The sequence below is a fragment of the Nycticebus coucang genome, chromosome 14 (assembly GCF_027406575.1).
Source record: "Nycticebus coucang isolate mNycCou1 chromosome 14, mNycCou1.pri, whole genome shotgun sequence".
Lineage (NCBI taxonomy): Eukaryota > Metazoa > Chordata > Mammalia > Primates > Lorisidae > Nycticebus > Nycticebus coucang.
Window position 1 is genome coordinate 75258317 of NC_069793.1, and position 27600 is coordinate 75285916.

General features: G+C 35.6%; 1 pseudogene; it reads left to right on the forward strand.

Annotated features, from left to right (window-relative positions):
- The window catches only part of LOC128564538 (translation initiation factor IF-2, mitochondrial-like), a 70205-nt pseudogene extending 50313 nt beyond the window's left edge, over positions 1 to 19892 (forward strand).
- Positions 19893 to 27600: the final 7708 nt, after the last annotated feature.

Sequence of the window (27600 nt, forward strand, 5' to 3'; positions counted from 1 at the left end):
AGAATCTAGACAGTGTTTTTAAACCTTTGTTTTTTAATCTCACAGTACACCTTGAACCTATAGGTAAACTTCCACAACACACTTAAATTATGCCGATCAAATATAAGAGCAAAAAAAAAAAAAAAATACCCTTTGAACTTCTTTTGAAAACAACTTAATTAAGGATCTTTGAAACTTTTTGCCGCACACAAGTGTGCCAGAAAACATGGTTGAAAATCATTGACTTAGCAATTGATGCCAATCAGGTAAATTAGGGCAACTTAATGGAGAAGATAGACCACACATATACACACACCAATCACGTAAATCAGTGCAACTTAACATAGAGGATAGTCCACACACACACACACACACACACACACTCACACACACACCAATCAGGTAAATCATAGGAACTTAATAAAGAGGATAGTCCACACACACACACACACACACACACCAATGAGGTAAATCAGGACAACATAATAGAGAGGATAGTCCACATACACACATACATACTAACACATACCAATCAGGTATATCAGGGCAACTTAATAGAGAGGATAGTCCACACATAGACACACATACACACAGAGAGCACTCAGGTAAATCAAGGCAACTTAATAAAGAGGATAGTCCACACACACTCACATACACACATACACACACTCCCCAATCAGGTAAATCAGGGAAACTTAATAGAGGGGATAGTCTACACACACACACACACACACACACACACACATGAATCAGGTACATCAGAGCAACATAAGAAAGAGGATAGTCCACACACACTCATACACACACACACCAAGCAGGTAAATCAGGACAACTTAATATTGAGGATAGTACACACACACACACACACACACACACGCTCACCAATCATGTAAATCAGGGCAACTTAATAGAGAGGATAGTCCACACATAGACACACATACACACAGAGAGCACTCAGGTAAATCAAGGCAACTTAATAGAGAGGATAGTCCACACACACTCACACACACACACACACCCCAATCAGGTAAATTGGGGCAACTTAATAGAGAAGATAGTACACACACACACACACACATACACGCACACACACCTGGGATGGGAACACAGCCTAATCCATTCAATTCTCTACCTCCTGAAGTTATGAAGCTTTGTTTTTGAAAAGTCATCAGGATAAAACCAAGGTTCCAATTTCATTTTAATTGATTAAGCCCCAGAAGACTAGGTAAATTGTAAATGTAGTTCCTGAGCTGAAAAGTCTGAACCAGTATTGGCTTCATGCTTAACTGAAGCAAATACAAATCCCCCTAATTAGCAAAGGCATAAAGAATGATTTAAGATTTCATTTAATTGAAAGTTCATAATGTAGAACACAACCATTACTTAATTAGAGCATTCCTATATTAATCTCTTTCCCACATGCCGAAATTCCATCAAGGTAGTTTACCATACATAGGGATTTAGTAAAGTTTCCTTAATTTATTTTTGTGTAGAAAACTACATACTCAAGAGATGAGCTCTACAGCCTCTATCTTGAGCCCCATTGTAACGATGGGAGGGAACCTCTGAAGAATTATGTTAGAGCAGGAAGCTGACTTCAGTTTGGGGGGGCTTTATTCTCTCTTCCTAAACTTTCTGACCCAAATCTCCCAACCCTAGTAGTGGAATAGGAAAATGAAAATTTATTTGGACTCTAGATTATTATAAAATCTGAAGATGTTTTCCAACGGAGAGACTTTGTCTTGGTCCTAAATACTAGAAATATATACGTGCAGTTCTCGTTAGTGACTTTATATATGTATATATATATAGAGAGAGGTTGTGACTACAGATTTATTCAAAGATCAGCAACTTCTCTGGAACACATGATATAAATTCCATCTAACATTTGTAATTGTCCTGTATACATGGTACTGATTTTTCTACACTTCGTTAGTGTGTGCTAGTGTCTACATGTGGGTAGACTTGCACACATGTGAGTGTGTCTGTTGGATCTTGGAAGAATGGCTAAGGAGTGCCTTATGACATTGCTTATAGCAGGATATCTGAAACTGGATAATTTATTAAATAAAATGGAATTTATTTGTTACATTTGCAGAAGCCAAGAAGTCCAAGACTAAGGGGCTGGGCTGGTGAGAGGCCTGGTGAGAGGCTTCTTGCAGGTGGAACACTGTGGTTAGGGGGCTAAGCATGCCAGTATCCTACACTGTGGTTAGGGGGCTAAGCATGCCAGTATCCTAGCTTAGGTCTGCCTTCCTCTTCTTATACAGCCACCAGTTCTACACTTATAATAGCCCAATAATCCCTTAACCCACGAATCCTTGAATCCATTCATGAGGGCACCATTCCTTAAACGATCCACCTCTCTGTACTGACACACTGGGGATTAAAATCAAGGATGCAGAGGTGACATCCAGCAACGATGCAGCTTCTATAAAATACATGTATTGGATCAAATCATTTCCAAAGTTCTTTGATGAACCTTAATTATATGATTCTATAAAATAGCAACTATAAAAAAAGTAAATAAGGAAGTATAGCTGTCCTTATCAATTAAAAATTTAATTGATAATTATTTAACTCTTTTTAATATGTAAAGTGCCATTTGAGAGCTAAAATCATATCTTCTGATTGCAAAAATAAAATTCTATCTCTTTATTGTAGAATTTATTTTCATATTCTGTTTCTTAACAAAGTGCTAAGCCTTTTAGCCCACGTGCCCAGGCAATGGAGGCCCGTTTGCTGGCCTTGGCAAATCTATCTTGCTCTGTAAGCCTATGTCTGAGTTTTACTCTATAAGCCTACCTATCTCTTCTCTAATAAACTTTGTTTTATGTTTACCTCACCATAAAAACTCACAGTGTTAAAAATCACAGAAATATACAAATTTCCTCCCTCCTTTCTTGTTTGATTGTGATGGGAAATATATGTTGAAAGCTTCATGCTATCAAGAAATGTCTATTGTATTAAAAATCTCTGCTAGTAACAATAGGTATCTTTAGGTTAAAATTGCCTTTATCAAAATATTCCTCTTCATTTATTCAAAAGTATATTTTACAATAGCAGCGCCACACCTACATTAAGTAGAAACTTCAGGAAGTACAACTGAACAGCATAATACGCTCAGTGCCAAAGTTCATTTTTTCTTGAACCTTAGGGAATGTCATTCTCTCTTGCAGGTTTCAAAAAGTGTCTTTTTACTGTGAATACAAAGCTTCAAAGGTTCCGGAGTCAAGCTACAGGCTCCTGTAATTGGAGGGTGGATATCTTCCCACTCAAAATAGTCCCCCAAATAGAACAGAAATAAGCCAGACGCTCCTGACTAGAAGCTCAATGAAAAGGCTTGTATGTTAATAAGCCTCCAGTTATGAATGAGGAATAAAAAATTATTTAATGCAGAAATATTATTTACAGTCCAAAGAAGATTTTGAAAACTTCTAAACAACTTCAGACATATGTAAGCCAATGGCCTCATTTTTAAGCAAGAAAACAGATGTCCAGAGAGTTTAATAACTGGTCTTACAGTAAATTCAGGGGAGGGCAGGGACTATTTCATCCGAGTCCTGGCTCTTATGGCAATTCAACCCAATATGAAATATGTATGTATTTCATAATTTTCCATATAACAGGGACACCATGCCAAGCTACAAGAGATTGCCATTCTATAGACATCAGGAATATTATTTTGCTTAGGTTTTTATATGAACTAAAATAGAGTAGGTAGTGAGGAAGCAACCACGGGGGAACCGATCCCCCACAGGGACCTCAAAGAACACATGGATCAAAGACAAAAAGCTATGGGATCCTGAGTTACAGACAAATTTTGTAGATCACGTTAAAATATCATGTTAAAATATTCTGTAAATATCATGTTGCAGACTGCTTAACACTGTACAAGGAAAAGTGTCTAGGTAAAGACAGAGTAAGAATAATTTGGCCATGAGAATTCAATAACTTAATAAAAATCTGACACAGGGAAATGATAGAAATATGACATCAGCAGGTGTAAAGCCAGACTGAACCAACCCACCTATTATTCCATTCAAAAATAGTTTACAAATTATTCTTAGCTTCTTTAATATTCAGAAACATAAAATGACAACAGAATCCTTAGAGCCAGCAAATATGGTTAAAATTGCATAGAAATGCCTAGGTATGAATACGTTTTGTGAGATACATTTCAAATTTTCTGTTTTGTGGTTTTAAAAAATATTATGTTGTTTTCATGAATTCTTATACTTAAAAACACCCATTTTTTCCCCTTGATATTGTAAAAGATATATAGATATCAATACTGGATAAAAACTACCACCTGAGATTCCAGATTTTCATACAGAGACACCATAAAAACAGTTAAGATAGCAGAATTCTCCACTAAACACACAGACACACACACCCCTCTTTGAATTCCATCGGGGTATTTTTTATATTATCACAGAATTACAGAGTCTAAAAGTAGGAGTCAGATGTCATGTAGTCTAAGCACACAACTCTAAAACCAGTGGGATGTGGTTGCTCAGCCTTTATTGAGAAGTAGAGAAATCCAGCCCTATTTTTCCTAGTATGTAACTAAGATTGAACATAGGACATGTTGGCTTTTAAGAGATTTTTTTTTTAAGCTTTCTAAGAAACATTATCCTACGCCATGTGACTTCTATATTTTCTAAATACTGTTTTCTATTCAAACTCCTGGAACTTTATTTGCATAATATAACATGACATCATTTGGTACATTATCATTCATGTAATATATGCAAGAAACACATTTTTTTTACTGTCCTTTTTTATTATAAGTGTGTTCATTCAAATAATCAAAAAGGCAAATTATTTTAGATTACATAAGAAATGAAAGTCATCTCTGTGTATATGTATATGTATATATACACACATATACATATGTATCGATACATATACTCATATGTACATGTGAACGTGTATATGCATATAAAACATAAATGATCCTATGTGTTATAAAGACCCCCTCCCTAATTATCATAGAGTAAGTTCACTAATTTCTAGAGATGAGATCCAGGTAGACAAAATAGGAAACACACATTATATAAATTTACCTCTTGTTTTCTATAGATGTTTTATTGCAAGTTTAAGTCACAAATTACAAATTCGTTCTATCTTATGCATGAACTCAATTAATTGTTAGAAGAGTTTCTGTGAGTCTAGTATTCTTTGTAGTGTCAACAGGGAAAGATGTATTTTAAACAATGTATGTTGTGGCTTAGAAAAATTAGTCCATGTGCCTATACAGTAACAAACTAAAAACTTAAAAAATAATTACTATATGCTCAGAATTTTGTTGGGTCAGACAAAAATTTCTTAAATATCATAAATCATGACTCTTGTACTCATTAAACTTGTATTTTATAGAAAATTCCTGTCTTCAAGAAGCAGCTAATACATGAATTGCATATAATAAAAGAGTGACTTCTGCAATATAAATACCAGACCCACTATTAGAGTTCAGAGGTTTATAAAAGCAAAAGCTTTTATCCAACAGTATAATTGACTTGATGACTGAATTAGAGGTAGATATTAATTACCAAAATGCAAATGATAAATAAAATTGCCAATGTTTAGCAAAAATTAGAAAAACAACATTTGAAATTCATGTTTTCAAAGAAAATTTACATTTATGTAAATATCCCAAATTATCAAATACTTGTAGAAATCTAAGATGTCTTATACCCTAAAGACTAAAAATCATTGCTGATAAAATTTTAATTGGATCTAAATAACTAAATAAATATATAATATTCATGAATTGAAAGACATAAAAATCATAGAAATGCAGACATCAATTCTCCTCAAATTGGTGTCAAAATTTAGTGAAAAATGAATCAAAACACAGAGATGTGTGTGTCTGTGTAAAAACTGACAGAATATCTCTAATCATATTTTAGGAAAAGGCAAAGCACCAAAAATAGTCAATTTAAGGAAGAATAAAAAGAATGGAGAACTTACATCATCGTGTTTCAGATTTATTGCAACTGAGACAGTTATATATTGGTGCAAGGATAGATATTTAGATCAATTTAAAAAATAGAGTTTATAAAATAGATTCAAGCATTTAAGTTCACTTGATTTGCAACAAAAATACTATTTCAATTAAGTGAAAAGACATAACATTTTAAATAAATGTTACCAGCAAAATTGAATATTTTTGTGGAGAAAATAATAACTCTTGACTCCTACTTCAAACTACTCATAACATTTATTTTAAGATGGATTATAGACCTAAAGGTAAAAGCTGAAAAATAAGGCTTCTAGATTAAAATAAAGAAAAAATATGGAGTGACCTTGGACTAATCAAATATTTTAAAGATATAAATAAAATGCACTATCTGTAAGCTAAGTTAATATATATTCTAGCATATTATATATTACACATGCATGATAAAGAGAGAGTTGGCACTCTGTATCCGTGGACTCTGCATCTACATACTACACCCACCACAGATAAAAATGTAGTTAGGCCTCCAGTGGTTGCACCTGTATTGAACATATGTAGACTTTTATTTTTCTTGTCAAAAGAATACAGTATAATAACAATACAGTGTAATAACTATTTACATAGCATTGCATTAGGCATTACAAGTAATTGAGAGGTGATTTAAAGTGTATGGTAGAAAATGTGTGGGACATACGCACATACTATGCCATTTTCAATATGGGACTTAAGTACCAGCAGATTTTAGTACCCTCAGGGGTCCTGCAACCAGTCTCCATAGATATCAAGGGATGACTGTAGATGTGTGTAAAATATTCGTTACATATTTACCTCCAAAAGAAAAATCCTGAATATATATAAAGTGCCACTACACATCAAGAAGTAAAGGAGACGGGAAATACAGAAAAAAGGCCAAGTCTACATTTTTAAAATCATTCATCTCTGGTTCATAGGACATGTTCAAATGCTGTAATAACACATGAAGGGATGTTCAACATATTTATTCATCAGGGGAATGAAAATTAAAACCACAAGGAACACTACTACACAGCCATCAGGATAAAAAGATTAAAAATGCCAAGTTGATGAGGATATGTATAAACTGAAAATCTTATAATGGAGTATTTTATGTTGTACACCAGTACCTATCTCTCAGTTTTTTCTTTTCTTTCTCTCTTTCTTCCTTTCCTTCTTTCTATCAGTCCCACCTATGTATTTATTTATTTATTCATCCATTTAGGGAGATTGCAAATTGTTACGATCATTTGGAATAATGGTTTGGCAGTATCTAGGAAGACTAAATACCTGCCAATTCTATGGTTCAATATCCTCACTTATAGGCATACACCCATTAGCAGTGCACATTTGTCAACCAAAACACACACACACACACACACACACACGTATTTACATATAATATGGATATTCACATCAACAATATATATTCAATTCAATATATATTGAATATTCACATTCAATATATGTATATATGAATATTCACATCAACTTTATTTATAATAACAAAAATATTTCAGAAAAATAAAATATCCATCAACAGGGGAATATATAACAACATAAATATATTACATAAGAATATACAAAATATACCACTTATATACACAAAATCATAGATGAAACTTGTAGACATTCTGCTGACTGCAAAAAACCAAACATCAAACAGTACACCCTATGATTCCATTAACATCACTTTTAGGTGATAGATGTCAGAGTAGTAATTACCTATGAAGAGGATAGTGGTATTGATGGAGAAGTGATACAATGAATCTTTCTGAGTTTCTGGAAATTCCCCATATCCCAGACTATTTGAACAATTTTATAGGTAGATTATTTACTACTGAGAATGTAATAACATGGACTAACATTTTACACTATACGTTTACACGTTCATGTTTTTTAGAACCAAAAGGGACCTCAGAGATAATTTAAGCTAACACTTTCTGAAAAGTGACCAATTGTCCATTTTTAGAATCTTCACCTGGAGTGCTCATTAAACACAGACTCCTGGTACAAACGCTAGGCAAATGCACCCACAGCTCTGAGGATCAGACTTCAAACATGTCACCAAGGCTTGTTGGTGTGGACTAAGATCTGATCCAGACTTTTAAATCTGCAGTTAAAACTTGAGTTTGGGGGCAGTGCCTGTGGCTCAGTGGGAAGGGCGCCGGATCCATATACCGAGTTTGGCAGATTCGAACCCGTCCCTGGCCAAACTGCAACAACAAAAAAAAAGCTGGGCATTTGTGGTGGCATCTGTGGTCCCAGCTACTCGGAAGGCTGAGGCAAGAGAATCGCCTAAGCCCAGGAGTTGGAGGTTGCTGTGTGCTGTGTGACACCATGGCACTCTACCCAGGGCGATAAAGTGAAACTTTGTCTCAAAGAAAGAAAAAAAGAAAACTTGAGTTTTGGTTGTATGAACTACTAGCACAATCTGGGCTGATACTCAAATAACTTTCGGGAACCATTATATATATCAAGGATATTTTATCTCATTTTATCTTCATAATAACACAACATGGTAGCTATTATTATTCTTAGTTTTTATATTAATAAATACATTCCCAGAAATTAGGATATATAATTAGATAATTTGACCAAGTGAATCAATTCTATGTCATCATCTTATTTTTTCTTGTGTATTCTCAATCTCTCCTATGTTAAGCTTCAGTCTTTCTTAGAATACTATTTTTAACGTTCCCAGGGCTGGAACTCTGTCAGTTTCACTCAGCACAAGTTTTCCTTTTGGATCTCCATACTTAATATGAACAAAGTGCCTTCTTGTGTGAAAGTTTAAAATATAATTGCCTTGGGTAGAAAATCCTAATCTTTTGTTGAAGTGAAAGAATGATCATATGCCAGATAGGTGAGAGAAAGAATTAAATGAGAGTTATCATAAAAGCAAAGCAAATGTTAAACTATAGTCTCATATTTTGAAGAGAAAGCCCCAAGCAGCATCTTCCATGAGATTAACTAATCCGCTGCAACCTAGTATGATGAAGCCTGCAAAACCTACAAGAAACTTCTCAGATGAAAGCAGCTGTTAATTATTCAGCACCTTATCACAAGAATGGAAGAATAAATATTCAATGTACTGGCTGGCCTCAGTGGCTCACGCCTGTAATCCTAGCACTTGGGAGGTGGAGGAGGGTGGTTTGCCTGAGCTCACAGGTTTGACACCAGCCGGAGCCACAGTCAGACACTATCTCTAAAAATAGCCAGGCACAGTGGCGGGCACCCATAGTCCCAGCTTCTTGGGAGGCTGGGATCAGGTTCCCTTATAATCATCTGTTCTTTGAACATATAATTATTGGGTATTGTTTCTGTGTATTATTTCATTGGCTTAGTTTTGAAAAAGTTATTTCCTCTTCGGCAATTTGGTTATAGTTACAGTACACCATCACTAGAAAGAAAAATAATTATTTTTCATGGGCAACCCAAGATATATCAGGTCCAGAAAAAGGTGCTTTATATGTGTCATCTTACTTAATCCTCCTATGAACCTTGATGGATGAGATAGCTAGAGAGGGATGAGAATAGGCAGATGTGTAGGGGAAGAGCAGATGCATACTTCCTGTCTCTAAATATCCTTCCTTTTTATTTATACTATATTTAATATTGCAATGGCTTTGGATTCATTTGCAATTTGGATGCTTATTCACTTTCCCCTATTTGAGAAAGACACAGAAAAACACACATGCATACACTCTCATGTGATAAAATAGGAAAAAAAAATCAAGCTGTTAATTAAAATAGCATAACCTTAAAAAGAGCAATAGATAGTCCAAGAATACATTTTTAAATAATGCAATGCTTTAGGCGTAATCTAATATTGTTCTTAGTTTTTAATTATTATCAGCCATTATTTACTTTAACTTCAGCTTTGACCTCAGGGATAAATAGAATATTTTCTTTTAACTAAGCATGGCTACCACTTCAAGTTTTTTTTTTTTTTCTTTGAAGACAAAGTCTCAATTTGTTCCCCTTGGTAGAGTGCCCTGGCGTCATAGCTCACAGCAACCTTAAACTCTTGAGCTCAAGTGATCCTCTTGTCTCAGCCTCTCAATTAGCTGGAACTATAGGGGCCCTCCACAATTCCCCATTATTTTTTAGAGATGGGGTCTGGTTCTTGCTCAAGCTGGTCCCCTGAGCTCAAGCAGGTCTCCTGAGCTCAAGCAATCAACCCACGTTGGCCTCCCAGAGTGCTAGGATTACAGGTGTTAGCCACCACACCTGGTCTAGCACTTCAAGTTTAAAACAATTCTTGTGTCATATTTGTAATGATCTAGAGGCAACAATTAAAGTAGCTGTTCTAACTTTTTAAACCTATGAAGAAAATTATTGTTGAATTTTACTTCAAATTTCTCAAAGAACATGGCTTATTTTAACTTACTAAAACTCTTCTTTTGACCTCAGATAAACTGTGGAAATATTGCCCCCACAAAGGGGCATATCATCCATTCCTAATTCCTATGATTTCCTTCCTATAAAACTACCAAAAAGAAGAAATTCTTTTCAATAATAACATTATGCTATCCACTGAATCGTGTCCTTCCCCTTACCAAAAAAAAAAAAAGAAAAAGATACGCTGAATTATAGTCATGCACCACACAACATTTCAGTCAACGAGGGCCTCTCATACGATTATAATGAAGCTGTAAAGGGGCGGTGCTGGGGTTGGCTCCATGACCAAGAGTGCAGCGATGTTGTGGTCATCACAGCACAATGTGATGCAGCAATGTTGTGGTCATCACAGCACAATGCATTACTCGAGTGTCCATGGCAAAGCTGGTGAGGACAAACTGGCTATGCTGCCAGTTATATAAAAGTATAGCACACATGACTGTGTATAGAACATAGCACTTGGTAATGATAATGAATGAGTGTGTTACAGGTCTATGTATTTATTAGACTGTACTTTTATTGTTATTTCTGGGTGTATTCCTTCTACTTATAAAAAAAAATTAACTGTAAAATGATCTCAGGCGGGTCCTTCAGGAGGTGTTCTGAAAGAAGGCCTGGGGATCAGGGGCGATGACAGCTCCATGCATGTTACTGCCTATAAGGACATTCCAGTGGGATGAGATGTGCAGGTAGAAGTCAGTGACCTTGATGACCCTGTCCCTGTGTAGGCCAAGGTTACTGTGTGTGTTTGTGCTCTAATCCAGTTTGAATAGTATCCTCAGAAGAAGTGGACCCTGGGAAGATAGACACAGGGAGAGAGACAGACACATTACAGTGAAGACAGAGATTGGTGTTATGCTGATACAGGCACAAAACATAAAATACTGCCCAGCTTATTTTTCAAAAGAAGGTAGGAAAAGGCAAATCATCATCATCATCATCATCCCTCTTCAAGTTTCACAGGGAGTATGGCTATGCTGATACCTTGATTTTAGGCTTTTAGCATCTCAAATTACAAGATAGTTTTTTTTTGTTTTTTTTTTTTTTTATTTTAAGCTGCACTGCTTGTGGTCATTGGTTTCAATGAATTTGGCTACATTATAATGAATTTGTGTATCAAATGTTAAATACATTTTTTTGTAAATGTTTTAAATTTAATTCTCAAAGTTATTATTATTATATATATATATTTTTTTTTTTTTTTGGTAGAGACAGAGTCTCACTTTATTACCCTCGGTAGAGTGCTGTGGCATCACAGCCTCACAGCAACCTCTAACTCTTGGGCTTAGGCAATTCTCCTGCCTAAGCCTCCTGAGCAACTGGGACTATAGGCGCCCACCACAACACCCAGCTATTTTTTTTGTTGCAATTTGGCTGGGGCCGGGTTTGAACCCAACACCCTTGATATATGGGGCTGGTGCCCTACTCACTAAGCCATAGGCACCACCCCTCAAAGTCATCTTTTTTTTTTTTTACATCTATTTATTATTTTAAATACTGTGTCATTTTCTAACCTGACATTTATTCTTCGGAAACCTGCTCAGCTCTTTGCCTCACCTTATTATGATCCCAGAATGTCTCCTCCCCACAAAAGCCTCCTCCAACCCCTTCATTTAAAGTAGCAGCTCACATTATTTCTTATTCCTTCTCTCTGCTTAATTTTAATACTATATAAAAATCCCTGCCATTATATTTTATGTATATTTTACATCATTTTGTTTTTTGTTTCCCCATATTTGAGTGTATGGTTTCTACAAATGGCAATTTTTTCTTTTGCCTGTCTTTGTACAACCTGTACCTATAAAGATACATATTGTAAAAATTAAAATAGTCTTCAAAGTTGAAAGTATCAATTTTCAAATGAAGAACTTGTTCTAGGTATTAATTTAAAATTAGAAAGTACCAATAAATTTATCTAATGATTTAAACTGCATATATGAAGAAAAACAGTTTTATCTGAAAGTCAGATCTGAATGCTTATGAAAAAATATCAGCTACTTAGGGACAATCTCTTTAGATTGTTTTATACACACTAGAAGTGTATTTTCTTTTGTCAATTTCTAAAGTTCTCCCTTTTGAAAATTCAAAATAGAAGGACTACTTTATTTTCATATAGCACATTTTTTTCCTATAGAAGAGTATCAGGAAAAAATTACTAAGTGAGCTTTCTTATAATAGGAACTTTTAAGTTACATCTTAAAACTCTGAGAATTTATTGATTCATTGATTCATTCTCTAGTTAAATATTATGCCCCTGCTATGAGGTAAAACACAGGGTGAAAGCTATGAGGGATTTCAAGGTAAGTAGTAAAGAATCCCTAGTCTTATGGAAGACGTAGACATACAGAAATCAAAATAATTTTAGTTACAAGATAACAAAACCATAAGATAGGCATCTTAAGATATTAGGGAGAAAAAGATTTGAAGCCAGAGTTGTGTGGTATTAACACCCATTGGGGTTTCATATTCTATTTCTTCTCCCTGCCCCTCGAGCCTCAGAGGGTGAGGCTTTCCCATCATTTCTACTTTCTGGGTGCCTTACCATGTTTCTTTGTTCCTTGACTTCTACCAACATTTCTATAAATCCATGAAAGCCCATTCATTAAAGGTGCTTATGTGAAACTCTAGAGAATCATATTTTATACAATACAATTGCTGTCCTTAGCATATTTCACAGTACATGGCAGGGACTCAACAAACAGTAGCTGCTGTGGTCACAGATGGGACCATTCCTCACAATCAGGCAGGCATGAACTGCTACTGCAGGTATGCACCCAATAAGATTAGTCTTGAACCTTGCATCTTTCACTTTCCTACTGACCGACGTATGGAAGAGACATTTAGAAGGAAATGTAATGAAAATATCCATTATGAATAGATTTGAAAATATAACTGATTTTTAAGGAAATTATCCCGAGTTGCCTATTTTGATCTTTCCCACAAGTACTATAGCATTTTACTTTCATTATTTGAGATTTATATGGATGCTAACTATATATATATGTATATATATATATAGTTCTACTTCTGAAATGTTAAAGCAAAAATTTTATCTTTAAATGATACCTTCAGTTTGAAAAGTAAAATTTGTACAAGAAATATAAAAGCAAAGAAGCTAAATGCTAAACAAGAATCAGAACTTGTACCAGCTTGATCCAACCCTAACAGGAAAGGGTTTTGTTGTTGTCTTTTGTTTTATGTTGTTCAGATTTTGAAATGAGATAGACATGCTTTGCGCATAATTACTTCCAAATTATGTTAACAATTGGGGTAAAAATCTTCACTGTTAAATTGGGTAGAATCATTGTTAGGGGATAAATTCACACATCACTAATATGTAGGGCATATGTTATTTCCAGTTCTCTGAGGATGACCAAAGAAAATTAAAAAGAAGAAGATAAAAATAAAAGCAGAGCATCCTAAGTAACCAAGTCTTTTCTATGTTGACCTCCTCACAATTAGAAGTTGTCACTTATTTCTGAGCCCAAGGGCCTAAAAGTTCCCATGATAAAATATGAGAGAAAGGCTGTAGTTAGTTTGCAGTGAGATAAAGAATGGGGTTGGTGATCCAGATTTAAAAGGCTCCAGGCACTAGAAAAAAGGGAAAATGGAAGTGTGACAAAAAATAGAATGGTTAGTTAGCACTCTCAGATAGGTGAAAAATAAAAGAACGTCTCATTTTGCAGGTCACTGAGGCCTTATCTTTGGGCACAGTGCAATGGAACTACCAGAGCATTCAAGGGGGATGGCCAGACTAAGGCCTCCATGTCCAGCATCCCAAGATACTCCAGTTCTCTAACAGCATTGTGAGATACAACATTGAGAACTTGCTTTACTTACCAAATCCATCATCTTAAATGTTTCTTATATAGTTCACTTGTTAAAGGGAGGGTACTAATCATCTTTCCTCTATCTATCAGTAAAAACACCATTGAGATGGGTGGCCCTACGGTGACCAAGAACACCTCTCAGACTGATCAGCAAGGCTGACTTCCCTCAACAGCTATTTACATTGCCAAAGGAAGCTACACCACTGCAGGGCTGAAGAAACAGATCAAGAAGCCAGTGCCTGTGTTTCATGCACAGGCAAAAATCAGGGCTAACAGACATTGAATAACTTGCTCAGGATCACTCAGTCAGGAAATGGTAAAGGTATAATTCTCTCTCACTGCAAATGGGACTGTTCCCACACTGCCTGTCTCTCCATTTGAAAATGAAAGCCAGTAAATATCTTAGCACTATGTTACATTAATCACGTAGTTAGTCATTCCATCTTGGATACTAATATAATTCACAAAGGAGGGTGATTTATAAATCAAGTCTTTAGTGACACTTTCACTTACCTTTGTGTGCATTTTAGATTCTCATCAGAAAAATAACATTATACTATTGGCATATAGAGCAAGTTCCCATTATATCTTTAGTGGAAACATATCCAAAGTAAACACACATTAAAATGAGAAACAGATTTGAAGGAAAAAATAAATTATAGAATGTTTAGCCTGCAGGATTATTTGGGATGATAAATCCACTTTATTATAGATAATACAATAATATTGCTAAAGTCATAATAAATTCTAGGACATAGTATTTTTAAATGCTTATTGAAAATTAATGATTGGCTTTTGGTGTTTTCCACTAATTTTCTGTGCTATAAAAAAAATGAAGAACGATTAGTGTTTTGTCTGAATCAAACATCTCTTGTATAAGAGTACATCCTTAAAAAGTGCACAATAATTATTAAAATGAATTAATTCTCTCCACTTTTGTTTCTCAAATCCTCTTCAAGAATTTCTACGAAAAACAGACACAGAGGTTTTGGAAGAGTGATATAATGGGATGAACTGCACTTTCCGGAATTCATTTGTAGAGGCATCAACTTCAACTTCCAAGATCTCAAAATGTGGGGACATTAAAAAGATGACTAAGGTAAAAAGAGGCCATTAGAGTGGGCTCTAATATAATCTGACTGGTGGCATTATAAAAAGAGATTAGGACATACAGAGAGAAGCCCGCGTCACCTACACAGAGAAGGACACTATGAGGAGCCGGCAAGAAATGGCCATCTGTAAGCTGAGGAGAAAGGCCTTGGAGAAAATCACCCTGCAAGCACCTTGATCTTGGACTCCCATCCCTTAGAACCACGAGAAAATAAACACCTATTTTTTTAAGTCTTCCGGTCCACAGAATTTTGTTTTAGCAGTCCTGGCCAACTGATTGTAATTATTTAACTACTTTTCAAGGAATGGACTGAGAATTTGCTATCCTGGCTAACTTAGAGAAAAACAAATTACCATTCCTAAGAAGATTATTAATTTAACAATTAATTTTTAATTTCATCATGTTTACTTTTTTAATTGAACAATTGAATTAAACAGTAAATTATAAATTTAAATTATATTACCTCTAGGTAACATAAAAACAATGCCAGGGATGCAAGGCTGCTTTAACATACGCAAGTCCATAAATGTTATCCACCATATTAACAGAGGCAAAAATAAAGATCAAATGATCCTCTCAATAGATGCAGAAAAAGCATTTGATAAAATCCAGCATCCTTTTCTAATTAGAACACTGAAGAGTATAGGCATAGGTGGCACATTTCTAAAACTGATTGAAGCTATTTATGACAAACCCACAGCTAATATTTTACTGAATGGAGTAAAACTGAAAGCTTTTCCTCTTAGAACTGGAACCAAACAAGGTTGTCCTCTGTCACCTTTACTATTCAACATAGTGCTGGAAGTTCTAGCCAATACAATTAGGCAAGATAAGGAAATCAAGGGAATCCAAATGGGAGCAGAGGAGGTCAAACTCTCCTTCTTTGCTGACGACATGATCTTATACTTAGAGAACCCCAAAGACTCAACCACAAGACTCCTAGAAGTCATCAAAAAATACAGTAATGTTTCAGGATATAAAATCAATGTCCACAAGTCAGTAGCCTTTGTATACACCAATAACAGTCAAGATGAGAAGCTAATTAAGGACACAAGTCCCTTCGCCATAGTTTCAAAGAAAATGAAATACCTAGGAATATACCTAACGAAGGAGGTGAAGGACCTCTACAAAGAAAACTATGAAATCCTCAGAAAGGAAATAGCAGAGGGTATTAACAAATGGAAGAACATACCATGCTCATGGATGGGAAGAATCAACATTGTTAAAATGTCTATACTTCCCAAAGCAATCTATCTATTCAATGCCATTCCTATCAAAATACCAACATCGTACTTTCAAGATTTGGAGAAAATGATTCTGCGTTTGTGTGGAACCAGAAAAAACCCTGTATAGCTAAGGCAGTTCTTAGTAATAAAAATAAAGCTGGGGGCATCAGCATACCAGATTTTAGTTTGTACTACAAAGCCATAGTGGTCAAGACAGCATGGTACCAGCACAAAAACAGAGACATAGACACTTGGAATCGAATTGAAAACCAAGAAATGAAACTAACATCTTACAACCACCTAATCTTTGATAAACCAAACAAGAACATACCTTGGGGGAAAGACTCCCTATTCAATAAATGGTGTTGGGAGAACTGGATGTCTACATGTAAAAGACTGAAACTGGACCCACACCTTTCCCCACTCACAAAAATTGATTCAAAATGGATAAAGTTCTTAAATTTAAGGCATGAAACAATAAAAATACTCAAAGAGCATAGGAAAAACACTGGAAGATATTGGCCTGGGGAAAGACTTCATGAAGAAGACTGCCATGGCAATTGCAACAACAACAAAAATAAACAAATGGGACTTAAAGCTTCTGTACAGCTAAAGAGACAATAACCAAAGCAAAGAGACAACGTACACAATGGGAAAGGATATTTGCATATTTTGAATCAGACAAAAGCTTGATAACTAGGATCTATAGAGAACTCAAATTAATTCACATGAAAAAAGCCAACAATCCCATATATCAATGGGCAAGAGACATGAATAGAACTTTCTCTAAAGATGACAGACGAATGGCTAACAAACATATGAAAAAATGTTCATCAACTCTATATATTAGAGAAATGCAAATCAAAACAACCCTGAGATATCATCTAACCCCAGTGAGAATGGCCCACATCACACAATCTCAAAACTGCATATGCTGGCGTGGATGTGGAGAGAAGGGAACACTTTTACACTGCTGGTGGGACTGCAAACTAGTACAACCTTTCTGGAAGGAAGTATGGAGAAACCTCAAAGCACTCAAGCTAGACCTCCCATTTGATCCTGCAATCCCATTACTGGGCATCTACCCAGAAGGAAAGAAATCCTTTTATCATAAGGACACTTGTACTAGACTGTTTATTGCAGCTCAATTTACAATCGCCAAAATGTGGAAACAGCCTAAATGCCCACCAACCCAGGAATGGATTAACAAGCTGTGGTATATGTATACCATGGAATACTATTCAACCATTTAAAAAAATGGAGACTTTACATCCTTTGTATTAACCTGGATGGAATTTGAAGACATTATTCTTAGTAAAGCATCACAAGAATGGAGAAGCATGAATCCTATGTACTCAATTTTGATATGAGGACAATTAATGAGCATTATGGTTATGGGGGGGGAACAGAAAGAGGGAAGGGGGGAGGTGGGTGGGGCCTTGGTGTGTGTCACACTTTATGGGGGCAAGACATGATTGCAAGAGGGGCTTTACCTAACAATTGCAATCAGTGTAACTGGCTTATTGTACCCTCAATGAATCCCCAACAATAAAAAAAAAAGAAGTCAAAAAATAAATAAATAAACAATGCCAAACATATTAAGTTGATGTTGTAACAACACTTTAAAAGTTTAAAGAGTGTATGTTCTCATGAAGAATGACAACTTTTACAGAATTTATTTTTTAGGTATATGGTTGCAAATCAGTTAAAATTATGATTTTTGGTTTCACTCAGGTCTATGAGTAAAAACTTTTAAATATATCTTTAATATCTTTAAAGATGAATTGAGGAAGAACCATAATTAAGTGGAAACACTTAAGCAGATCAGTGATATTATACAGGTCATCCCAAACATCATGGGTAAAGTGGCCATATATAAGGAAAATGGGAAGTTGTAGCTAAATATCTTTATTTACTAAATATTCATTACAGAATTTTATATTTAGAAAATATTCTCAACACATTGGCCACTTCTTTGTAAAATTTTGCAATGAATGTTTTGCAAATAAAGGTACATATAGCTACCATTTCCATGTGTCTTATGTATGGCAACTTCAGGGTGACATTTGGAATACTCAGTAGAAGCAAAAATTTTGTATAAATAAAATAAGTAGCCCTCCCTCCCTTTCTTCTTTTGTTATCTCCTCCCTCCCTTCTTTCCTAAATTGGGTAGTTCATGCTTTTAATGCTTAAAGAGAAATGTATAATATAACTGTCAAGGATTATTTGACTTTCTAACCCCGGTATATACATTTACAGATAATATTTATTAATGTGTATTAATAACCTTCGTTATTATTAAAGGGTGATAATCTGATGGCTTTGGCAGAAGCAACAGTTTCTCTCAAAGAGATTAGATCCCACAAGCAGTGAAAGAAACAGTAATAGAGTCTTTCATAGACAAAGGAAGATGTCCTGTTACTATAGCTATAAATCAAAGAGGAATTTTGATAAAAGGCTCATTTCTGGTTGCTGGAAAGTGTTGGGCAAAAAGTACATTTAATATTTGATGAAAATGGAATAATAATCAATGAGGCCTATCCCAGCATGCCAGTGGGAAATACAGGCTAGAGAGAACTTCCTCCTGCAGGAGATGAAATTCTTGAAGTAGAATCTGAGCCCAGGTCACATTAAATTGTTGATTGAAGGATATATGAACGAAACAGGAGAAAAATAAAGAGGATCTGAAAATAATAGAACAAAAAGTGAGAGGAATACCACAACACACATTGGAAAGCCTGTGAGAAGAGGTGCTGACTACTCTGGCCATTTTGAATATTATGAACACCCATGACGCTTCACACGAATGTGAACTGGAATTAGTACATTTTAGAATGGGTGACATTAGTGAAAATGATGTTAACCGTGCTGAAGCATTTGATGGTATTACATATGGCTTTAATGTGAAAGCAGGCAATGTTATCCAGAAGTCTGCTGCAGGAAAAGGTGTAAAAATTAAACTCATGAAATTTTTTACTGTCATAATGAAGATTCGTAGGAATTGAGCTGCAAATTTCCCTGTCTTGTGGAAGAGCACCAAGTGGGTGAGGCTTCTACACGATCTACTTTCTCTATAACAGAAGGGAAGAAAAAAGCTCCTGTGGCTGGCTGCCGAATACAAAAGGGACAATTAGAAAAAAAAATTAAATTAATCCCTAATGGACATATTACTTGGAAGGGCTAGTTAACCTCACTGAAACACCATAAAGATGACATTATCAGTCATCAAAAATGGAATGGACTGTGGTGTCAGTTTAGATGAAGAAAAGATAGAATTTAAAGTAGGAGATGAAATTGTTTGTTATGAAGAAAAGCAAGTTCTAGCCAAGACTTTTTGGGATCCAGGATTTTTAAGATACATTTAAAATGTAAATAACATTGTTTTGCTTTATGGAAGGCAGAAATTTGCCAGCCCTGGTCAAAAAGCACCAAAGCTGTCCTACCAAGTGTTAAAGTGCATTAGGACAAACTGGAATTTCACACACATTTATAGCAATAGTGGTAAAAAGAATCATAATATATTGTCCAATATAGTAGTCACCAACTAGACATGGCTATTTAAATTTAAATTAACACAAAGAAAATAAAATCTAAAATTTGTTCCTCAGTTGTACTACTCACATTTAAAACGACAAAGACTGTGTGTGGCTGTGGTGACATTATTGGATAATGAACATTACACAGATGCAGAGCAGTTCTATCCCTGCCAAACACTCCATTAAATAGACAGGAAGCTTAAATATCCAGAAGTCCTATGTTCATGTCTTGAATTTACTATTTTCTAGTTATTCTATATTTCTATAAGTGAATTACCTTATTTGCAGATATGGATAATGAGCCATCCATTTCTCAACATGCTATTAAGAGATTTTTAAAGAAGTAAACCCATGGAGGTCAATTACAAATCGAGAAATGTTATACATAAAATAAGTATTGTACCATGATGAATGAATACAGTGGTAGACCATGTATAGACCCTACTTTATAGTATGTAATCCCTAGGAGAGGTGACTACTGTACATAAGGGTATGATAAATACACAATTCATGGTGAACCACAAATAAGACGTTGAGAGAGTTTCCCCATTATCTGAACACAAAGGCTGAACTCCTTAAAGATTTACCAATCCTTCTTGATCTGCTCTTCTGATCTCTTGGTTGGTTTTCTTTAAGTTTATCTCTTGCTAGACATCCACTTTCTTTATTCTACATTCTACTTAGATATAGAGATTATGTTTTTTTAATTAAATTCTTAAAGTAGTCCAAAACTTGGTTACTCATGAAATGTAGCACAGAGACCTGTTTCTCCATTCTGACCCTCCCTCTTTCCTTCCCTTTACCTGGCTGAATCAGCTGCCACCTCTGATCTTAGACCCCATTTATTCTGCAAAAACTATCCTAGTTCTCCATCACCAGGTTTATCATATTTAGTTAAAAGGTATTAGAAATGGAAATTACCTATTGCTCTACTCACTGCAAAGTCTGAATCATTAGAAATCATTATTTTTTTAATTACCATTATAAGCCCAACACCTAGCACTATAACTATCCCATTGTAGGTGTCCAATATGTTGACCAAATGAAAGCTAAAGAAGAGAAAAATTTGCTTTTATTTGAGGAGACTGTGTATGTGGGTAAATTATCAAGGAGGATATGATATTTCAATAGCTTCATTCAAATGTGATTTTCCCCATTTTATACGCAGCAATGTGTGTGCACTGCAAACATAGTTACTAGGTCTGTCCTGCATGTCTAAGGCTCACAGCACCCAGCCTACACTTTGGTTCTCATACATAACACCTGGCATTGTTTGCCTGCATTTTTTTTATTTAATTCATTTATTTCATTTATGTCATTTTTATTTCGTTTTTTATTTATTCATTAATCCTGAGTATTTCTTAGTCATATATTCTCTGCCTGGGAACATTCCAGACCCATTATGTGAATTATTTTATGTAGTTCAACAACCCCAAGGGTTAAGTATTATCTTTATTTGCTAAACGTAAGCTAAGAGAGGACCAATAGCTGATTAAATGTCATACACCTAGTAAATGGTAAAGCTGGAGGTAAAGCAAGGCTTGCTTTATTTTAGAAGCTATTCTCATCACCCTGGAACATCAGGATGACTAGGCGATAACTTCACCTCTCTACTGAAAGAAAAATATATGTAAAAGTTAGAAACCAGTTTTCTCATGTGGGCAGGAGAAAGGATTTGTAATTTGTTTAGCTAATTATTTCACTGATTTATTATTTCTGTTGTCAAAATCGCATGATTTAAAAAGAAACTTTATTTAAGCTCATTCCATTTATGATCTCTGTGTGCATAAATATCTGGTTGATTCACATAATTTAAGTTTCTCATAGTCCTTCTATACCAAAGCCTTTAGTAGTGAATTTACAGTACAGGGCAAAAATACTAGTCCGTATCAATGAGTTTTCATTATTCTCTTTTCATCTAAGTATGTGTATTTTTAAGTAAGGAAATTCAGATAATTTCATTTGATAAAAGTAGCTGGGGAAGGATAATATTTTTCTGAAAACTGTAATTTTCAAAAATTTACTGAGATTTGGGCTGATTTATTCAGTTTAAGATAAACCGATACATTATTTATATTAATTGAGCACAAAAATAATGATTTTTATCTAAAAAGGTATTTGTACACATTCACAAGAAAGTAGATTATAATTCATTGCTAAGGCATTATTAACTAATTAAAATAAGAAATTTATAAGAATCTTTATTAAGGTTAAGGGAGATAAGGATGTGACATTTTCTCACAGGGGAAGGGTAATGCTAAATATACCACAGACATATTGGACCGGGGACAAATTATCATGTAGTCAATATTTTGAAAAAACAACATTTGAAATCTCTTATAGATTGTTATTCTGCTGCATTTTAACTGTCTGTAATTTTAGCCTTCAGGCATGAGAACATTAAATTTATCTTGCAGAAGATATCTCGTCAACTTGATAGCTGGAAAAAGTTGCTATATTCTTTTTTTTTGTTTTTTTTCCATATATTGGTTTACTTTTGGATACATTCAGAAGTGGGATTGCAGGAACATATGGTAGTGCTATTTTTGCTTTCCATAGTGGCTGTATTAACAAACATTCCTACCAACAGTACAAAGGCTCCCCTCTCTTCACATCCTCACCAACAAATGTTAATCCCTGTCTTTTTGTTAAAAGCCATTTTAACTGGGGTGAGATTATATCTCACTGTGGTTCTGATTTGTACTTCTCTGATTCTTAATATTAGCAATGAGATCTGTCCTGTTGAAGCTTTTCGCTTTTCTTGTTTTATGTTCAAATTCCACATATTTTTACACTGTCTTTGAAAAGGTCACAAGTTAGGAGCATAAGTGAGAAAAGTATCTGCAGTCATTCAGATTGCTGTTCGTTGCATCCTTAAAGATGCAGTGTGTCCAGTTTGACATGAAATTAATCACCTCCAGAGAGAAAAAAAAGGAGTAAGACAGACTAAAAACTGAGAATTGACAGACAAGTATGTGCATATAAAGTTCCAACTTTGCAAACTGAACTTATTCTGTGTTAAGTACTTTTTAACTACTGAACATACAGAGAGGGTGGGAACATAGTTCTTATGCTTATATAAATAATTACAAGTTGCAATAAATGTGAATCCAGCAGTACGTTCGAAAGTATCTATAGGTTGATTAACACAGTGCTTGGCATATGCAATGCCCTCAATAAATATTAGGGTATTTTTATACATACTATGATTATTATGAGGATATTTATGTTATATACTAACATTTATTATATATGCCACATGCCATAATATAGACACTGTATGGTACATATGTGCCATTACTATTGAAAGCAGATTTTTTTTTTAATTTTAAAAAGAAGTAGTGTGTTGTACCTGGAATGAAGGAGATTAAATAAAACTCCCCTAAAGTGGTTAGGAAATAAGGTGGATCCTAAGGAATAAATAACATCATACTAATATGAAAATCAGAAGGTGGAGTTCTGAAGTAGACAAATGAGTGGTTAATTTGCTTACCCTGGAAAAAAGTTTGTAGCTTAAGTCTTGAATTTTAAAGGATCCACCCTCATCTTTCCTCAGGCCATATAACTCCCCACTCCCATTCTAGAACATGCTCTGGATAACCAGGACATTTGAATTTCCTACCCAAACAGTCCTTTCCCCGCCTCCTCTGTTTCCCAGAGCAGACTGCACCACCATTGCCATAACTGTGCAACCAAATTGGAAAGCTGTTGGCAGGGGGTGTGTCTCAACTTTGGGCACATGGCCTGGGTGGATGTGTGAGCTTCAAAACTTGGACCAGTGGCTAGGGTTAGAGATCATTTACAATTTTGCTGCCATATACTGCAGTAAAATTCTGAGGGGGAAAGAGAATTCTAAATTTGAACTAGTTTTTAATATGGTGGAGGTCTATTTGTCTGGGTAGAAAGATAGAATCTATTTAACAGTTTGATAGTTGATTTATAGTTTTTAATTATTTGCTAACCATATGCTAAATGAACTTCCATTTGGTTGCTTCCCCTAAGCCTTAAAAATAGGTGGTGGACTTGTGACCACCCAAAATGTAAAGTTGGCTAGGGCATAGCCTGTGGGTCTATGTGACAGGAAAAGATAAGATAGAAAAGCATAATGGGGAGGGAAAGGTGACAGGAAAAGTGCCAATATGGTCAGACCCCAAACTGCTGGTGCTGGGACTAGAGCTTTTATACTATAGGGTGGTGTGATAGACAGAATAATGGCCCTCAAGGATGTCCATATTCAAATCCTTGGAACCTGTGACTGAAATTAAATTTATAGGTCTTGAGATGGGGAGATTATCCTGGATTTGGAGGGGTCTAATTTAATTACATGAATCTTTAGGCAATGAAAATCTTTCCAGCTGTGTTCAGAAAGATGGAGGCATGATGAGGAAAGAAGACTAAAAGGGAAACACTAGTGGCTTTGAAGAGGGTGGAAGGGGCCATGAATTAGGAATGTGAGTAGCCTTAGGAGCTAGAAAGAACAAGAAAACAAAAATCTTCCCTAGAACCTCAAGGAAGAAACACAGTCCTGCTGATGCCTCAGTTTTACTCAGATGAGACCAGTCCCAGGCATCTTACGTCCAGATCTATAAGATAACACAGCTGGGCTATTTTAGGCCTCTGCGCTTTGGTAAAGCATTATAACAGCAATAAAATGTGAATACAGACAGCATTACTGAAAGGGCTTCCAGGAAATCTTACTACAGGTTTAAGGGTAATAAATTCCTATTGTGACTTTTAGGAATGATTTTGTCACTAATAACAGAAAATCTGACAAGTAGTGTTTTTGAGAAGCAGCGTATATTTTTTTTTTTTCTGGCCAGAGGTAGGAACTCTGGGCAAGAACCTGAGATATGCTTCTGATCTCTACCATCGCAACTCGGTTTGCGTTGTCATGGTCACAAATGGCTGTTCTAGGTGTCAAGTCTGTGTCCCACATAAGAAGAAAACACAATGAAAATACGCAGTGTGAAGACGCATGCTGGGATGAGAATACATGGAGGTCCTCCTTTGAAAAGTGTTTCTTTCCAGAAGCTCTACCAAGCAACTATGCTGAAATATTCTTGGACAGGGCTAGCTGAGTTGGCCACTTAATAAAAAGAAGTCTCAAAAGCATAGTATCTTATATGGACACATTATCAGAGTTCTTATGATAAGGAAGAAAAACAAAGGCATGAGGAAGACAACACAGTGTCAGAATTGCAGGCTTCTCCAAGTCTCTGCGTTAGTGAACATTCTGACTATCCAACAGGAGCCAGTAAGTAGAGTGTTTCCCAGACTTATCTGAATATGAACAAGTAAATTTATTTTCAGGATGAGAAAAACCTCACCAGGGTACAGTGCTAGTGTAGAGCACAGTTTGCAAAACATTGTTATAGAGAAAGACAGCTGTCAAGAGCCTCTGAACAGGGAGTAGCCTGATCCTATATCCTTCTGACAGCAGAGTGGGCAGTAGAACATTTCTTTGTACAGTCTATGCTTATGCTACATTCCAGGCACAGGGTCAGGTCCCTGTATGGGAGGGGTATGAATATTCTCTAGCATGAGGTTGGAACAGCTAAATATTTTTAAATTCTCAGAACTTCCCCTTTTAAACCATGTACTATTTTTCAGCGATACAACTTATTCATTAAATAATTAATTTGCAAGAATCTAGAAAGTCATTTACCTTGTTCTTAGTTATTTAGATACATTAAAAGCCTTTAGGAAAATGGTATTCTAATCATGGCTTTTCTCGCAAAGTGGGAGATACGGTAGAGACCACCAAATCCTTAATAGTGATGGGGAAAGAACTCCCATCCAGAGGTTAGACCACCTGTCTACGATCTGGTGACAATATTAAGATTAGAACCCAGTTCTCTCAATAGCTGGGTTGGTGATTTTCTTATTATTCTATGGGTACCCTGGACAATAAGCTTTTACTAGACAAAAGGACTTATATTTCAATGGTAATATTAGAACACAGAGTATGTATATGCATAAGCTGTTTTTCCTTCTGTAAAATAAAACTACCATCTCCTACCTGTCACTTTCTCTAAGGCATTTAAATGGACAAGCTTTCCAAACAGGCTTTATGAAGATAATAGTGTTCTATCTTATTTCGAACAATTTTCTGGTTGGAATTAAACAGAATATTAACTCACTGCTGCAATTCACTTAACACGTGAACTTAGTTGTGAATATAGTAATTAATCTGAATGTAACACGTTATGTTTATCCCTCGTTTGTTTATTAAGCCCTTGTTAAAGGCAGAGCTGGGTTCTGGCCGTTAAAGATACAGTGCATGTGAAACATGGTTTGTGTCCTCAAAGAGATTTTACTTTGAATAGAGACAAAATCAATTCAGGAACCATCAAGTAAACCTGCAGACAATGCAAGTTTAGGGAAAGAAATGAGATTTAGGTGGGAGGAAAATCATAAGAGAAGATCTGTTTACTCTGGGCGTAGGAAGCATCAAAGGCTCTCCAAGTCTCAGAACTGTATCCCTGGAAGATCCACAGAGTATGGGTTTTCTTTCTTTAAAAGAAGAGAACTAAACCTCCCTCCTCCCAGTGGAACTTAGCTGTGTCTCAGTGTGCTCTCGTAATACTCTGGGCATGCCTCTAGCTTTGCTGTTGTTTCAATACCTTATGATAACTCTTGTTTTAGCTGTGCATATATCCCCCCAATTTTTTAACCTCTACAGAAAATTAACAAATGCTTTTCAAATCTTGTCTTCTCAGTGCAAAGCAGAGTGTCAGGCATGTTTTAAACACTGGATCAATGTTTATTCGGTAAGTGTTTAATATAAGAAAAGAATATTTCATGGAAAGGAATTATTTCTTTCCACTATCATTATTCCTACAAATGCAATACCTATGAGCATTCAAACCTCATTAGCTGAGAAACATACTAACATATAGTCAGTACATATTAGTTCAAGTTCCATTTTGCCACTTGCTATTCTTGGACTTCAAGACAAGTTAACATTTCTACAGCCCAGTTTCCATGGAAAGTAAAAGGATGTGACCCACTGTCTATATGCTCCTCAAGAAAATTTTAAAACCCGAAAGTTTGTTGTGAAAATAAAATTAGGCATGATGAAATGTATACCACTGTGCCTGAATCCCACCTTTTGGCACCATTCGAATTCAGATGCAGGTGGCACAGGCAGTTTCAGGAAAACTCAGGGTCACCTTCATTGTGCTCCAACACGGGAAGACAGTCTGCCTTTCTGCATGTGCCCAGTGAATTTCCCTGAACCTTCAGAAGCCACTATACAAGCACAGCTAGAATTATAAAGTCCAAACCCATCAGAAGCCTCCCTCAGCCAGGGTAGATATCACTCTGGTGGGTAAAAGCTTCGTGCTCTCATTAACCATGTAAACAATTCTAGAAAGTATTCTATGGGCTTCTCAGCAACCCTGATAGAATTGCCATTTGCTGCTTATGGAATTGCCCTCCATAATGCAATTTTATACTGACTCTCTGCTTCACCCTTCCTGCTTCTTCACTCCTGTTCCCTGAGATATCCTCCCACATCAACTACTTGCACACAGAT